Source organism: Durio zibethinus, chromosome 22 (assembly GCF_047325235.1).
Source record: "Durio zibethinus cultivar Kanyao isolate XHJ-2024 chromosome 22, ASM4732523v1, whole genome shotgun sequence".
In the NCBI taxonomy this organism is placed as follows: Eukaryota; Viridiplantae; Streptophyta; class Magnoliopsida; order Malvales; family Malvaceae; genus Durio; species Durio zibethinus.
The window spans coordinates 8,790,358-8,808,661 of record NC_143183.1 but is presented as its reverse complement, the minus strand read 5'-3'; the positions used below and the strand labels follow the sequence as shown (position 1 = coordinate 8,808,661).

The 18,304-nt window shown below is 41.0% G+C and overlaps 4 pseudogenes; all 4 read right to left on the bottom strand.

Moving 5' to 3' along the window:
- Positions 1-508: 508 nt before the first annotated feature.
- On the bottom strand, positions 509-2,244 carry LOC149512564 (18S ribosomal RNA; annotated as a pseudogene).
- A 7,586-nt stretch (positions 2,245-9,830) lies between these two features.
- LOC149512563 (25S ribosomal RNA) lies at positions 9,831-13,140 on the bottom strand (annotated as a pseudogene).
- A 232-nt stretch (positions 13,141-13,372) lies between these two features.
- Positions 13,373-13,528, bottom strand: LOC149512562 (5.8S ribosomal RNA; annotated as a pseudogene).
- Positions 13,529-13,815: 287 nt separating this feature from the next.
- Positions 13,816-15,607, bottom strand: LOC149512561 (18S ribosomal RNA; annotated as a pseudogene).
- Positions 15,608-18,304: the final 2,697 nt, after the last annotated feature.

The window sequence follows — 18,304 nt, the reverse complement described above, 5'->3', positions numbered from 1 at the left end:
AACAGGCGCTGTGGGGGTGCTAATTCTTCCCCACACATAACGGACTCTCGAACCCAGACTGTTTCACAGATCGTAAAATTATCTTTTTAATAAATTTTAATTAATTTTAAAACTTTATTAAAATGATATATTTTAGTAGATGGCCAATCGCACCTAGCCAAAAAAAATTGGTGGCGACTCCGTTATTTTTTATTTCGTTTTCAAATTCATCGGGCAGACACAAAACCGTTACAATAAGTCATTTTGATTTTTCATGTAAAAAAAAGTCACAGTGGTGCCCATGCATGCACCATGAAGGAGATGATGATGACACACATACCTTTTTTCATTTTGGTTGGTTCATATTTCAACTGTAGATGATGAAACCAATCATTTCACCTACATAGGAAGTAGAACGAAGTGATCGTCATGCAACTCAAGGCTAGAAGGGGCTCTAGGCACTAATGCATAGTCACTCCCTTGTTATTTTGTTAACACATTCACAGGTCATTTGTTAAGCAGGTTTTGACAATGATCCTTTTGCAAGTTCACCCATGGAAACCTTGTTACAACTTCTCCTTCCTCTAAATGATAAGATTCAGTGGACTTCTCATGACATTATGGGCAGTAAGCCATCCATGTTGCCATAATCTAAACATTTCATTAGACCATTCAATCGATAGGAGTGATGGGTGATGTGTACAAAGGGCAAGGATGTAATCAACCAATAATTGCAGTGACCTATCCTTATCACGATGAAATTTGAAAGATTACTCAACCCTATTAGCCATGGCTATAAACTCGTTGAATACATCAATGTAGTGTATGTGTGGCCCAAAACATCTAAGGGCATTATAGACCTGTTATTACCTTAAACTTCCTTAGCCTAAATAGCCATAGTCCCTCTAAGAAGCTACCAGAAGGATCACCTTCGTGTAGCTAGTTAGTAGGCTAAGGTCTCATTCGTTAATTGAATTAACTAGACAAATCACTTTGCCAACTAAGAATGGCCATGCACCACCATCCATAGAATCAAGAAAGAACTATCAATTTGTCAATCCTTCTATGTGGAGTCAAATAAAGTAACAAGCTCCACTCTTTGTGGTGCCTTTCCATCAATTCTTTTAAATTTTAGCCTTGCGACCACTCTCCCCTTGGAACCCAAAGACTTTGATTTATGATAAGGTTCCGATGGAGTCCTAAAAGTAACATCTGTTGATCCCTGATTGGCATCATTTATGGTTAAGACTAAGATAGGACTTTGATCGTCTTTGGGCCCCCAACTTTCATTTCTGATTAATGAAAGCATCATTAGCAACTACTTTGTAGTTGTTCATCTTTCATAGAATCAAGAATTTCATCTCTGACTATGAAAAATGAATGCCTTCAACTATCCCTGTTAATCATTACTTTAATCTTGAAGGCCAACATAATAAGACCAAAATTCTATGATGTTATTCCATGCTAATGTGCACAAGCATAGGTCTACTTTGAGCATTCTAATTTCTTTAAAGTAATAACGAAAAAAGAATGACCTGGCCAGTTAAGGCTAGAAGTGCATCATCAACAATAAGGATGAGTAGACCGATGCCTACCATGAGGTACACCAAACCACTCAACCCTCATTCCAATTACAAGCTTTTAACTACAACAACTTAAATATATGCTATTGGAGCTAGAATTACCATGGTTGTAGGCACCAAACTTGCCCTCCAATGGATCCTCATTAAGGGATTTAGATTGTATACTCATTCCAATTACCAGACTCATAAACCTTGTATTATTATTTATTGTCACTATCTCCCTGTGTCAGGATTTGGTAATTTGCGTGCCTGCTGCCTTCCTTAGATATGATAACTATTTCTTAAGATTTCTTTTTGGAATCGAACCTTAATTCTCCATTACCCATCACCACCATAGTAGGCCACTATCCTACCATTGAAATTTGATAGGGCAAAATTTTGAATGACGCATCACCAACACAAAGGCTATGAGATCTATCAAGTTATCATGAATCCTCGAGGCAATAGATAATGCCCGCATTGACCTTTTATCTAATAAATGCATCCCTTCCAAAAGTTAGGGTTTGTTGCACATATTAGATTTAGAATTACTATAGTTATCCGAGTAGTAGATACCATCAAAAAAACTATAACCGATTTAATGAGCCATTTATAGTTTCACAGTATGAATTAGTTCATACTTACACTTGCATGGCTTAATCTTTGAGACAAGCATGTGACTATTGGCAAGATCAACTAGATAGCATAGAGAGAACCAACACGAGGCACAAGCATCATGTGTGTTGAGCATGTAAAATGCATAGCATCAGATGAGCAAGGGCTAAGAGCCCACACCTATAAAATTTTTGCATCTAAAATCATGATTGAACACCAATATACCAATGAACCCATAAAGGTTAAGGTGGCACATTTGGGACACAGGGCATGATTAAGGTATAACCTATAGTCCCTAAGGAAAAAAGATGGATGGAGGATGGCAAGACATCTGACTTCCATCAATTTAGTTATGTAACATAAAATCTTGATTACACTCCCATGGTAAGCTGACCACATGGGGGGAGATTGAAAAAGATTATGGGTCAACAATTCGATGCTTCCAGCATAGAGCCTACTAACATGCACAACCATAGTACCACTTATATGCCCATTGCGTTCAAGTGGCATCATCCATGCATATCGATCGACAACCCACCTAATCGATTACTCGATGAGTGAGTGAAGGAAACAACGTACGATGCCACGCTAGAACCACATGGCATAGGACAAACACAAGCAAGGGCCATGAGACTACCTTGCCATCCAACAAGCAACAATGACATGACACAACTAATGCTTGCTTTGGCCAAGACCACACACACAAACTCTTCTGCTATCACCACACTAGAAGTATTTTGCCTAATTTAAAGACTTGTTCTTAGGGTTTGGGTAACATCGATTGCATGCATGGGCTTGGCTAGGACAATCCATTTATGTGGTCGATAAAAAGAGACCATGAGACTACCAAATAATTGAAAGACTTGGCCAAACCAAGCCTCATGACCGTAGCTTTTATTTCACCACCCCAGAGAGCCATTGCCTAATTTAGGGACATGGTCTAAGGACTAGGGCAACATTAGCCGTAGGCACAAGTGTCAAGACCATTTTTCATATGCATGCCAACCAGTCAAAGCCATGGTGCTTGCAGGTCATTGGAGCAACCAATCACTAGATGACAAGGCAAAAAAGCATGCATGACTAAGATTTTGCTCCAAAGATGTTGCCATGGATGTACGCAATGATAGGCCCAGCATGAACACCCCATAAGAGATTCTATAGATATACTAGTAGTAGACATTAAAGTGTCTAAAATGGGGACACATTCTTCAAATGGGCATATCTCACACTAAGGGTCTACTGGTGCAAGTGGTGGTTGAGGTATGCGCCCTTACCATGACCTGGCATGTGTTGATGGTATTTGAGGCAAGTAGTATTAGAGCAAGTTTGGAGCTAGTTCAAAGTTGACAAAAGTTGGTCTGAAGGAGATGATCAGTTTGGGTGCTACTAGAACCAGAGTTGGCCTTAGTGGAGGTTATAGATGTGCTGGTGTGAACATTCATTCGTGTAGAGCAAGCATCCTAAGTCATTTTTATGCTTTTGTGGTAGTGATACACCCCTTGGTGCATAAGGTACAAACGTGTAGGAGTGCAAGGTAGATGTTGCACTAATTACTACTATAATGTTATAAGCATCCTAGGTATACATTATAGGTGTGCAAACTGGTGCTTGATCGAGAGTGTAGGGCATACTGAGCTAGTGTGTAGATTGTTCCTGATAGTATGTGTGTTTTAGTGTGCTATGTCAATAGACAGGTGTATTGGTTCATCATGACCAAGATCGAATTATTGGAGTGCACAGAAAGTTGAAGTAATCTCTTTGGTTTTGTGCATTCATGACTGATAGTGTATTTGAGGTTGTGGCATGGCTAGGTAAACCAAATAGAGGGCCAGACCAAGGGTTTTGATGAGTGCCCACCTACAAGCAAGGCTAGGGAAGCTATATCGAGAGACATGGTGATGCCTCTAGACACCTAATTACAAAAGTGCAAGGTGACCATTGTTGATTTGAAAGAGAAGTTCAAGGATAGAGAAGGATCCTGAATGAGGCATTAAAAGAGCTCATGTAGAGAAATGAGGCCACAATGTCAACCTTGCGAAAGGAGCTGGAGAGGCTCAAGGTAGATCACAATATATTGTAAGATGTTGTAATTACTGGTGTGAGCTTAAGACCCAAGATAGTGGTGCTTAAGCACTTTTTAGATGGTTAAAAGTCAAGAGTTAAGATAATGCTACAATAGAATAGCGTGCAAGAATCAAGTCAAGCTAGTGTTGCTATGGATTCGAAGACTTAAGTCAAGTGCACAAAGTCTCCAAGGCCTAGGGGAAATGACTGAAGTGAGGGATAAATCAGTGTTTGTTCTTCAAGGGAGGAAAAGGTTATAGAAAAGCCTAGATTTTACAAGGTTAACAATGCCACCAATAGGGGCAAAGAGAAGAAGCCCTTCAGTTGCTTTTTGTGTGGTGGTCAGCACAAAGTCAAGGAGTGCCTAAGGCATGAAAGGTTTTCAACCATCAATCGAGTAGAGAAGCTATCCGTAGGTAAGAGTAGTAGAGATGATGAGCACTAAGAGGAGCCTAAGGTGATGCAACTCGATGTTTTTTTATTCTATCAAAAGGGTAGAACCTCTCTAGAAAATGAAAGCAAAGTGATAATGGAGTGCCATAGCATGAATCCTAAGGTATATCAAAATCCCTCCAAAAGGAGTGTGCAATGGACAACTCAAAGGAAGTAGAGGAAACATCGAGCTTGTAGGTGAAAAAGACCAATGCAACATGGGGCTGATGATACTAAGGAGAATAACTAGTAGAGTTCTTGATCAATATGGGATAGACACATTAGAAATATGGTTCAAGGGTAAAAGATAAAGCCAACTTGTATAGGGGCATGCAGTCTAAGTGCAGCATCCCCTTAGCAATAAGTGCATTGCTAGAGTGAGTGGGGGAGAATGTCATGATTTGCAAAAAAGATCAAGGCCAAGGTTCTTATCGAGATAAGGAATGGTCTAAGGTAACCAAGATTAAGTCAGAATGCAAGGAAAACTAGGCCTAGAGGCTCAATAGAAGTTCTAAGGGTAAGACCATAACCCAAAATAGGTGCGAGCACTAAAATGAGCTCATACAGCTCAGGCCAGGGGATTTGGTTTGGTAGCTTTCAGACAAACCCAAGCATAAGTGCAGGAGTAAGCCCAGGCACGAACAAAACAAATCTTGGCACAAGCCCAAAAAGAGGGCCCCTCGTAGGCACTGTTGATTAAAGAGTCCAACCGAGTTCAAACCTTTTTTTTGATAAAGTCCATGTAAAATTAGAACTTTTCAATTTAATCTTATTGTAATCTCTGGTATATATTAGACTTTTTATGAGCCCTAGGATAGGAACAATATTAGCCATTGATTTAAAGGAGCTTTAGCTATAAATAGAAGGTGCCCCCACCCTCATTGTACATATACCACAACTTGAGTAACACAAGTTTACTCTTGCCTATCATTGTTGTTCTCTTAATCTTTCCATTAAATAGTTTATGTGTAGCCTTGTCTAGCAACAAATTAGCATAGCTAACCTTGGAGTTTTGAGTGTCCATGCACTGGACTAGTTGAAGTTGATCTGGGATGTCGAATGAGTCCATTCCTGGGTCTTAAAGCCACACGAGTCAAAGCTTGAGTCTTAACCCATGATATATGCAGTAAGGGCTAGCATGTGCTAATGGTGTTCAAGGTATCTGCCCACACCAAGAGCCATCTTCTACCAATGTTGATCGAGGTATGTGCCTTTACCAGCTCTAGATTATGCCAATGCTGATCGACACATGTGCCTTCAATAAAGGCTAGCATGTGCTGATGGTAGTTAAGGCAAATGTCTATACCAAAGGCTAGCTTATGCCAATGGTGGTCAAGGTAGGTGCCCATACCAAAGGCCAGCTTATGTTGATGATGGTTGAGGCATGTACTCACACCATACTCCAACATGTACTGATAATGGTCAAGGCTTTGGCTGAAGTTTGATTCTAGGCAATGGTGCACATGTTAGACTATGGCATGTGTTGGTGCCACATTTTTTTGCTTAGGGCACTATCATCGAAGCATCATTGTGAACCTGACTGGCGATATTGGGGGTTTCAGCTATTAAGGGAGGGGTGAGGGCTGTGTGCACATGATATGTGATGAGTGTTGGTCCTTAGACCTTATATTGGCCCCCTATCCCCAAAGGAACCTCAACAACTCATAACCTCTTAAAGAGCATACAAACTTTTACAGGTTTGCAACTAGTTGCCATTTTAGTGTTTAAAATAGGGACACTTTTTCAAATGGCAACAAATTCTTTTACACATCAATTTTTTAGATGAATTTTTGTATGAATGATGAAAAAAATATAATGATCACACATTCCAAATTGGGGCCATAATGCCTTTTAAAAAAATTTCAAAAAATCTCAAACAGTGAAAAATTTTTAAAATCATGAAAATTGGAAAATGAGTCATCATGCCACAAAACTTCACATTAAGGCATTGGGGGAATGTTATATCAATTTACAAGCCATAAAAATGACATGTTACGGTAGATATATGAATATGTGCCTAAACCCACCTACTATAGATCGTGGTGTATGTGATGTATGGCTCGGGCCCAAGATACCCTCGCATGATGCGTAGCCTAGCATATGCTGATGCTATTTAAAAGAACTGCTTGCACTAAGGGCCAGCATGTACCAATAGTGGTCGAAGCATGTGCCGTAACCAAAGGCCCATGTGTCTCAATGGTGGTTAGGACATGTGTATGTGTCATAGTCTTCAAGCTAGTCTAGGTCCAAAGGTTCTCATTAAGTCGAGAAGTAGTTCAAGTTTGGTAGAATTGAGCGAGCCCTAGGAGCATGTGTTGGTGAACGTGCATTGGTGAACGTTATATGAATTTACAAGCCATAAAAATGGCATTGGCATGGTAAAAATATGAAGATGTGCCTAAACCAACCTATTTGCCTAGTCGTGGTGCATATGGTGCCCTATTCGAGCCCAAAAACTAGAGCTTGGTGCATGACCCAACATGTCTGATGGTATTCAAGGGAACTGCTTGCACAAAGGACCAACATGTGCCAATGGGGGTCAAAGCATGTAGCGAGACTAAGGGCTAACATATCCTGATTATGATCAAAGTATGTGCATGTGTCATGGTCCATAAGCTAGTCTTTGCCTAGTGTTCAATCTGAGTCGATGAGTAGTTTTAGCTCTAGCAGGATAGAGTTTGACAACCAGGAGGACCAGGCCTTGAGGTAACTATAGGCCTAGGTCATAGGGAACTAGCCTATAATAATGGTACGGGTAGTGATCAGGACTCCAGATGCTCAGGCCTGGTGTTCAAGTTTGATAGAATTAAGCCAGGCCTAGGTGAGGGCAATGGTGATTGTTATACGAATTTACAAACCATAAAAATGGCATTGACATGTCAGAAATATAAAGATGCGCCTGAACCCACCTACTATCCAGTCATGGTGCACTTGGTCCATAACCTGGGCCTAAGATATCCCCGAGTGGTGTGTGGCACATCATATGCCAATGGCATTCAAGGGAACTACCCACACCAAGGGCCAACATGTGCCAATTATGGTAAAGGCATGTACATGTATCATGGTTTGGAAGCTAGTCTAGGCCTAGAGGTTCTCTCATAGTCAAGGAGGTGTTTAAGTTTGGCAGAATTATGCCAAGCCTAGGTATGGGTGTTAGTGACCGTTATATGAATTTAAAAGCCATAAAAATGGCATTGGCATCATAGAAATATGAAAATGTGCCTAAACCCACCTGTTGCTAAGTCATGGTATGCATGGTGTTGGCTCAAACCTAAGATCCCTTACACTTGGTGCTCAACCCAGTATGTGTTAATGGTGCTCAAGGAAACTGCCCGTACAAAGGACCTATATTTGCTGATGGTGGTTGATGCATGTGTTGACACCAAGGGCCAACATTTCTTGATGGTGGTCAAGGCATGTGCATGTGTCATGGTCTACAAGTTGGTCTAGGCCTAGGGGTTCTCTTTGAGTCGAGAAACAATTTTAGCTTGAGTGGGATAGAGTTTGACAACTAAGGGGACTAGGCCTTGAGGTGTATTGGAGGCCCAAGTTATGGGGAATTATCCTAGGATAATGGTATGGGTAGTGATCAAGACTCTAAAAGCTTAAAAACAATGTTCAGACTTGGCAAAATTGAGCCAACCCTAGGTATGGGTGCTTGTGAGTGTTTATATGAATTTACAAGCCATGAAAATGGTATTGGCATGGCAAAAATATATGTGCCTGAACCCATCTACAGCTTGGTCATGGTGTGCGTGGTGCACAACCCAGCATATGCCGATGGTGGTCAACACATGTGTTGAGACCAAAGGCCAACATGTCCCAAAAGTGGTCGATGCAAGTGCCGAGACTAATGGCTAACATGTGCCGATGATGGTCAAGGCATGTGCATGTGTCATAGTCCACAGTTGGCATAGGCCTAAAGGTTCTTTCTGAGTCAAGGAGTAGTTCCATTCTAATGGGATAGGGTCTGACAGTTAGGGGCACTATGCCTTAAGGCCTACTGGAGGCTTAGGTCATAAGGAATTAGCCCAGAATAGTGGTATAGGCAATGATAAAGACTCCAAAGACTTAGGCATGGTGTTTAGGTTCAGCAGAATTAAGCCAGCCCCTAGTGTGGGTGTTGGTGAATGATGCATGGGCACACAATCAGACCCAAGTGCACGTACACCTAAACATAGTCTTGGTAGGATCAAATTTATGGGCTTCCAAAAGGTCAAGTACTGTAGCATGATATTTAACAAGTTAGAATTATGCTAAGCACCATGTTTCATAGGCTAACTTAGGCATACAGAGTCAATTCCTTATCCAAGGCCATATGGAGTTTGGCTTAAGATCGAATCCTGTGACACATGCACCAAGCATCATTTGATGTCGATGGCGATCGAAGGGTAGACAAGTGCCTTATACGAGAAGGTCACAATACACATGCTACACTAAGTGCCATCATTTGTTAAAGAGTTGTCTGAGGTAACAACCCATACCAAGGGCCCGTTTATGCTAATGATGGTCAAGGTATTTACAAACACCAAGTGCAAGCATCTAGCATGGTGTCAGAGGCAACATCTTACACCAAAGGGCCATTATCTAATGATGATATCTTAGTCAACATTAGGCAACAATGGGCTAGCATCGGGAAGGTCATAGTACACATGCTACACCAAGTGCCAGCATCTACTAAAGAGTTGTCTAAGGTAACAACCCACACCAAAGGCTTGCTTATGTCGACAATGGTCAAGGTAATTGCCCACTCCAAGTGCAAGCATCTAGCATGGTGTCATACGTAACATCTTACACCAATGGGCCATTATTTAATGATGATGCCTTAGTCAACATTTGGCAACAATGGGCTAGCATCTACTAATGGTGTTCGATGTGATTGCTCACACTAACCAAGGTCCAAATGCTATCAATGGTGTTCGAGGCAACTACCCACACCAAGGGCCAATGTGTGTCGATAAAGTTCAAGGTAGGTACCCACACCAAGAGTGAGCCTGTCCCTATAACAAATACGAAGGGCATTTGGTTGTTATGTACTTAGACATTCAAGAGAGGGATGTCATCCCCCAGCCAAATCAATTGCAATGGAGAACATCATTCATTCCTAACCCCAAAGAGGTACGGTGTAAAAGAATAAAGTGAGAGGACTTTAATGGGTGTGTGTGTGGGAAGGGACGGATGAATCAAAGCAACAAAAGGGTTAAATCTCAATGGATCATGGTAGTAAGGCCACTTTATTACTTACAATACCCTATTGCATATTTAAGTCATATGTAAAGGATTTTACCTGCCACTCAATAGGAATTGAGCTCTAAGGAGGCCCACGTGGCTTGTTCGCTACAAGGGCTACACCTACGACATATGCCCTTGGAGGCCATAGGCCTATACTACGGGTTGACAATCAAGCAATAGTACATCTGAATTATGACTTAGAAGCATTCAGATATAATCTAGGGTACAATAGCTTCATGCCACTAGATTTTCAATCAAATATGAAGACCAATTGTGTGAATCAATGGCTTATCCGTAATAGGTTGAATTACTATTGTGATGTTGCCATTAATAGGGTAAAACTAAGCTATCACACAAAGTCTAAACCTAACTGATGGTCCCTATTAGTGGGAGAACAATCCAACACTTAGTGAATTCTACTTCATAATGATAGGAAAAGTTGACATCAAAGGATCAAAATGCATGTTGCTATGAACATTTGGCTACCATAAGCCAGTTATCCTTGTGGTAACTTTTTTGACAGCTTTAGCTTCAAATTTCGAAGGTTTAAATGATCGATAGGCCATAATTTCATGGTTTGTATTCATACTAAAAATAAAAATCAAATAAGCTTTTACCCTTTTGTTCCACATGAGATTCTGCTATCATTGAGCTCATCTTAGGACACCTATGTCGTCTTTTAATAAATGTGCTACCCTGGCCAAGCTCCCTACTTGACAATGTCTTTAGCCTAGTTTGACTGGACATGGTCAACCTTAGCTTTAAAAGAAGAGGTTGTGCCCTGCCTTTGATTCATGAAATAAGTAAAATAACATTAAAGTAATGGTATTTGAATTTTGCTTGAGGGCTACCACTTATCCCACACCTCTCAAGTCATTTCAAAAAGTTGAACTAGAGTCAAGTTGAATAAGGTCTTCTTTCTCGATTGATTTTACCATGCTTATTCCTTTAGCTATGGTTTCGCTGGATAGTAGATAGGGATATTAGGAATCTTGTTAATCCATATCACTATTTAGATGACGAGGCATTTGGCTACTTTAAGAGAGTCATAGTTACTCATGTAATTTACTTACGCTTACTTAAATTTCTTCACTTTAACTTTTGAGCACTGCACAAAAGTCACATTGCACGAGCATCTACAAGGACAATTAGAATGCTTTATTTTAATTAAATAGTTAGATTCCCCATGTTCGTACCAATTTTGAGTAGACTATTAGTCACTCAAAAAAGGCCATCATGGGTGCCATTCCTAATCTATCCCCTAATCAATACATGGTGACCCACTCTTACCATGAGAGTAGCTCAAGCAATGCACTAACAACCAATGTGTTTGGGATTGGGACCCTCATGCCTAGCTCTCAGAGCCAATCTTTTTCTTGAGGTTATGAATCCACTTTGTCGACATCCCTTGTCTATATTGTTTCATCAACCACAGCCTGTTCACCTTGGAGACCTAATACGATTATGAGTACGATCGAGTACAGACGGCACTTGATCTTTTGGATTTTCAAGGGCCACCGTGGGCACATCATACACCATATAATGTACTATGTTGTTTCAACCATTGGACCCTACCTCTAGTTAAGTCATTTCCAAGGCGGGTAGACCATTAAACAGAAAAGATAACTCTTCCCAAGGCCTTCACCAATGTCTTTGAACTCCTTAACATTGCTAGCAGTCATTGCATCTCAATTCAAGAATTTTAACTCGATTTCCTTTCGAAGCTCATATTGGATGCACTATCAGATGGGCTTCCCTCGTCTCTTAGGATTGACTAACCCATGTGCAAGTGACATTCACATGAAACCCCTCCTTTCTTCACCCATCAAAGTTCTTATCAGGCACACACCTTAGATTTTGTGGCAACCACCATGCCTTCTTACTTATCAGAGACTAACGTATGCCTTAATGGTTGGGTGCAAGTTGTGTGCTTAAGTGCCAACCATTTTTTAGGCTAGTTGATTTAGTAGGTGAGTTGTTACATACTCTTTAGAGGTTTTCGACTTCCATGACCACCGTTCTGTTATCTTAATTGACCAACACCCTTGTAGGTTCTAGGTTAGTGTGTAGTTAGGCATTGTAACCCAGCTTTTGGTTCATCCTACATCACCAGTTTTGCTTACAAAAAAAGGCCCACTTGGAGCTCTTGATTTCATGGTGTGACCAAACGAAGTAGCCACATTATCCTACATATTTAAAGTTTAAGAACAGGCCAAAGGTGTTGCACCCTCGATGCCTCTAATCATTGGTGTTACTTGATAGAACTCGTTATGGGCTCTAGCTATCCTAAGGGAAACTTTGGATGCAACTATCTACCAAACGGTTTGATTAGTCTTTCACCCTTATACCCAAGTCAAATGAATAATTTGCATGTTAATATCATTGTGGGTCTTCACTAAAGTTTCCTATGGCTTCACCTACTTAGACATAGCTCACCATCTTTCGAGTTCTGACAAGCATGCTTACACTTGAACCATACTCAGAAGATTAAGGTTGGTTAGTGCTGCACCCATAAGGGATCCTATTAATTGGCTTCCTTGTGCCTTATGGGTTTTCTAGCCCATTGATTCACACACATGCTAGACTCCTTGGTCCTATTTCAAGAATGGTCGGATGGGGAGCCTATAGGCCGATGTTGGAAGCACGTAGGTGCTAGGGCATGCCAAGATGATGCGTGCTACATTCCACGATCACAACAATGATGTCTCCATAGGCATATCAAAAGTGTAGACTTGGGCTGTTACCATAACCCATATAAGTCCACACCACAAGTTGATCTACGAATCAGCTCTTATTGTTCCAAATCCAACTGAGGTGCATCGCCTAACCCAATATTCTTCCCTCTCAATACTTTCAAGCACTTTTTAACTCTTTTTTCAAAGTCCTTTTTATCTTTCCCTCATAGTACTTGTTCATTATCAATCTCTCACCCATATTTTGCCTTGGATGAAATTTATCATTTGATTTTGGTTGCATTCTCAAGCTACTTGACTCACAAATAGCGTTTCATGGTGCAATAGGGTCTAGGCACAACATGACTCTCAACCGCTGTAGAGCCCTTTTCCAGAGGACTTAGGCTCAGTCTACCACTGAAGATGCTTCTCTAGACTACAATTCAAATGTCAAGAATGCCCGATTCTCACGCTGGGCTCTTTTTGGTTCACTCGTTGTTACTAAGGGAATCTTGATAAATTTCTTTTCCTCTACTTATTAATTTGCTTAAACTCAGTGGGTAATCCCACCTGACCTAGGGTTGTAATATGACCATTGACCGAGCGATGCTGGTGGTTTGATGGGATCTAGATGGACAATAAGCATGCATCACTAGAGACAAGGCATGATGGGAGCTTTAGCACTAATGGTCATGGTGCTATCATTGCTGGAGACTCTTTTTTGGGTTAAGCATGATCAATGAGATCACGATAGGCCATCTTCTACCCCTTTCACCTAAAGCCTAATTGGCGATGATTAGAATGGGTGACAATTCATGGCACCCAAGCAGACATACCTTCAATCTAATGGCTTGGGACACAACTTATGTTTAAAGACATGATGGTTTATGGGATTCTACAATTCATACTAAGTATTGCATTTTGCTACATTCTTCATCAATGCAAGAGTAAAGATATCCATTATGAGTTGTTTTGGTTTTTTTATGACAAAAAGAGTCACAGTGCCACTCATACATGCACCATGAATAGGATGGCAAAGGTATACATGCTTTTTTTCATTCTAGTTCCATGGTACGATTCATGCTAAGGATTCGTTATTCGACCACGGATGATGATATCAATTCCTTCACCCACTCGGGAGGTAAAGTGAAGCAACTATCATGCATGCCCAAGGTTAAAAGGGTCTCAGGGCACATAGGCACCCTCACCCCTTAGGTTTTATTCATACATTCATGAGTTGTTCATTAAACAAGTTTTGACAATGATCTTTTTATAGGTTCACCTACGAAAAACCTTGTTATGACTTCTCTTTTCTCTAAATAATAAGGTTCAGTAGACTTCTCATGACATCGCAAGTAGTGAACTATCCACATCTCCATGATCTGAACATTTCACCAGACCATTCAATTGGTAGGAGCAATGAGCAATGTGTACAAAGGGCTGGGACATAGTCAACGTGAGCTAATGACTAGTGCTTACTAGGAATTCCTTATTGAAGACCAACAATTACAATGATATAACCCATTCATGATGAAATTTCAAAGATTACTTGAGCCTGTTAGGCAAGGCTATAGACTCATGGAATACATCAGTGTAGCATGTGTGTAGACTAGAACATCTAAGGGCATCATAGACCTATTATTGTGTCAACCTTCTTTGGCTTAAGTGGCCATAACCCTTCTAAGAAGCTAACCATAAAGGATCACCTCTATATAGATAGTTAGTAAGCTAAGGTCTTGTTCATTAATAGAATTAACTAGATAAATCGCTCCACCAACTAAGAATGGCCATGCACCACCACCCATATAATCAAGAAAAAGCTCTTAGTCTATCAATCTTTACTATGTCGAGACTTGGTAAGTTTCTCCGTGTTAAGTCAAATTAAGCTGCAAGCTCTACTTTTGGTGGTGCCCTTTCATAAATTCCTTTAAGTTTTAATCTTGCGACCATACTCCCTCAAGAACCTTAAGATTTTGATTTCTCATAAGGTAACAGCAGAATAATAACATCTGTTGATCCTTGGTTAGCATCATTTTATGGTTAGGACTAGCATGGTATCTGATCATCTTTTAGCCTCTAACTTCTATTCTTAATTAGTGAAAACATCCTTGGCCAATGCTTTTCCAATTGTTTTTTTTTTTTTATAAATCCAAGAATTTCACCTCTGACTTGAAATATGAAAGCCCTTGACTATCCCTATTAATCATAACTTCAATCCTAAAGACAAACACAATAGGAACAAAATCCTATGCTAATGTATACAAGTATAAGCTTACTTTAAGCACTCTAATTTCTTCAAAGTAACAGTACTAGAGGAATGATCTAGCTAGTTAAGGCAAGGAATGCATCACTAATAGTAGGGACAAGTAGATCAATGCTCATTGTGAGATGGATTGGATGACCCAACCTGAGTTTCACCTATGAGCTTTTTAACTGCAACAACTTAAATATATGCTATTGGAGTTGGAATTACCACAACTGCTAGCACCAAACTTGCCCTCTAATGGATGGTCATTAAGGGATTTAGATTGTACTTATTCCAATTACTAGACTCATAGAGCTCGGTATTGTTATTTGTTGTCACTACCTCCTCATGCCAAGACTGGTTAATTTGTGCGACTACTACTTTTCTTGGATGTGATAGCTATTTCTCAAGCTCTCTTTTTTGAATCAAACCCTAATTCTCTGTCACTCATCACCAGCATAGGAGGCCACTATCCTACCATCAAAAGTTTATAGGAAAGAAATTTGAATAATGTGTCACTTACACAAAGGCTGTACGATCTGTCAAGTTATCATGAATCATTAGAGCAATAGGTAAAGCCCATTCAACCTTTTATCTAATAAAGGTATCCCTTCTAGAAGTCAGGGTTTGTTGCACATATTAGCTCCAGAATTACTACTATTATTCGAGTAGTAGATACCATCAAACAAACTGTAACTACTTTAAAGAGCCATTCGTAATTTCACAGTCTAAATTAGTTCATACTTATACATGCATGGCTTAATCTTTGAGACAAGCATATGTCTAGTGGTAGGATCAATCGAGTAGCATTCCTTTAGGACATTAGCACTGCATAGGCCTTAACACACTAATCAAACAATAGAGAGAGCCAACACAGAGCACAAGCATCGTGCATGTTGAGCACGTAAAATGCATAGCATTAGACAAACAAAGGTTGAGAGCCCGCATACATAAAACTTTCCACATCTAATAGCATGATTGAACACCAATGCATCAATGTAGCCACAAGGCTAAGGTGGCACACTTGGGACATGAGGCATGATTAAGGTCTGACCTATAGCTCCTAAGGACACAAGATGGATGAAGGATAGCAAGACATCTAGTTGTCATCGATTTAGGCATTAGTATAGGATCTCGATTGCACCCCCTGGGCGCAATGACCACATGGGTAGAGATTGAGAAAGATGACGAGTCGACAGTTCAACGCATTGAGCATGAAGCCTACCAACATGCACAACTATAGCACCACTCATATGCCCATTGCATACAAGTGACAATGCACTCCAGTCCACAACCCACCCAAGCAATTACTCGATGACTGAGTAGACGAAATGATGTATGAGGCCACACCACAACTGTTTGGCATGGGAAAAACACAAGCAAGAGTGATAAGACTATCCCTACCACCCAACAAGTAATAACGGTATGACACCACCAATGCTTGGTCTAGTCAAAACCACACACACAAACTCTATTGTCACCACCCTAATAGGACGTTGTCTAGTTTAGGGACTTGTTCTTGGGGTCTTGGGCAATAGCACTTGCATGCATGGGCTTACCCAAGCCAAGGCATTTTTATGGTCAACGAAAAGGGACCACGAGACTACTAAATACCTGAGAGACTTAGCCAAACCAAGCCCCACATTAATAGCTTATGCTTGCACCACCCCAAAGAGTTGTTGCCCAATTCAGGGACTTGGTTTGGGGTCTAAGGTAGCATCAGCTGCAGGCATAGGGTTAAGCTTTTTTGCATGTACACCAACCAATCGAGGCCATAGGTGCTTGCAGGTTATCGAAATAACTAGTCATCAGACAACATGGACAAAAAACATACATGGCTTGGATTTTGCTCTAGGAACATTGCCATAGATATGTACAATGACAAGTCCATCACAAACACCTATTCCCCTCATGGGGGAGGGGGCCCCAAACAACCACCCCCTAAAGAGCATAAGAGATTCTATAGATATGTTAGCAATAGACATTAAAGTGTCTGAAATGGGGATAGTTTTTCAAACAAGCATATCATACACCAATGGTTAGCAAGTGCTGATGGTGGTCGAGGCATGTTTCCTCACCAAGGCCCAATATGTGCTGATGGTTTTTATGGCAACTACCCACCCTAAGGTTCATCTTCTACCAATGTTGATCGAGGTGCCTACACCATGTCCAGATTATGCCAATGCTAATCTAGGCATGTGCCTGTACCAAAGGCCAACATGTGTCGATGATGGTCAAGGTAAGTGTCCATACCAAAGGCCAGCTTGTGTCGATAGTGGTCAAGGTAGGTGCTCGTACCAAAGGTCAGCTTGTGCCAACAATGGTCAAGGCATGTGCCTATACCATGCTTTAGCATTTGCCTACACCATGCTCTAGCTTGTGCTAATGATAGGTAAGGCCTTGGTTAAAGTTTGATTCTGGGCCATAGTGCACATGCTAGGTTTAAGCATATGTTGGTGCTGTACTTTTTCACCTAGGGCATCATCATTGGAGGACTGCTAAAGAACATGACCAACAACATTGGGGGTTTCAGCTTTGGCAATTGAGGGAAGGGGCAGGCGACATGCATAAACAAAGTACGATGGGTGCTGGTCTTTGGCCCTTATATTGGCCCTCTATCCCCTAAAATTAAGCTTAGCCCAAGTGCAGGCATTGGTGAGCGTTATATGAATTTACAAGCCATAAAAATGGCATTTGCATTGTAAAAATATGAAGATACACTTGAACCCACCTATTGGCTGGTCGTGGTGCACATGGTTCGTAGCTCGAGCCTAGGAAACCCATACATGGTATATGACCCAACATGTGCCTATGATGGTCAAAGCATGTGCCAAGACCAAGGGCCAACATGTGCTGATGGTGGTAGAGGCATGTGCATGTGTCACAGTCCACAAGCTGGTCTAGGCCTAAGGGTTCTCTTTAAAGTAAAAAGGTGTTCAGGTTTGATAAAATTGAGCCAAGCCCAGGTGCAGGCGCTGGTGAGCATTATATGAATTTACAAGCCATAAAAATGGCATTGTCATAAAAGATATATGAAGATGTGCCTAAACCCAACCACTACCAGGTCATAATGCATAGGGTGTGTAGCTTGAGACTAGGATACCTATGCTTGTTGCATGGCCCAACATGTGCAAATGGTGTTCAAGGGAACTACCCACATAATGGGCCAACATGTGTCGATGGTGGTCAAAGTATGTGCCAAGACCAAGGGCTAACTTACCTTGATGGTGGTCGAGGCATGTCTATGTGCCATGGTCTGTAAGCTGGTCTAGGCTAGCCATTCTCTCCAACTCAAGAAGTAGTTCAAGTTTGGTAAAATTAAGCCAAGCCTAGGTGTTGGCGCTGGTGAGTGTTATATGAATTCACAAGCCATAAAAATTGCATTGGCATGGCAAAAATATAAAGATATGCCTGAACCCACCTGCAACCCAATCATGATGCACATCGTGTGCACTCTATGCCCAGGATACCCGTACGTGGTGCATGGCCTAATGTGTGCCAAT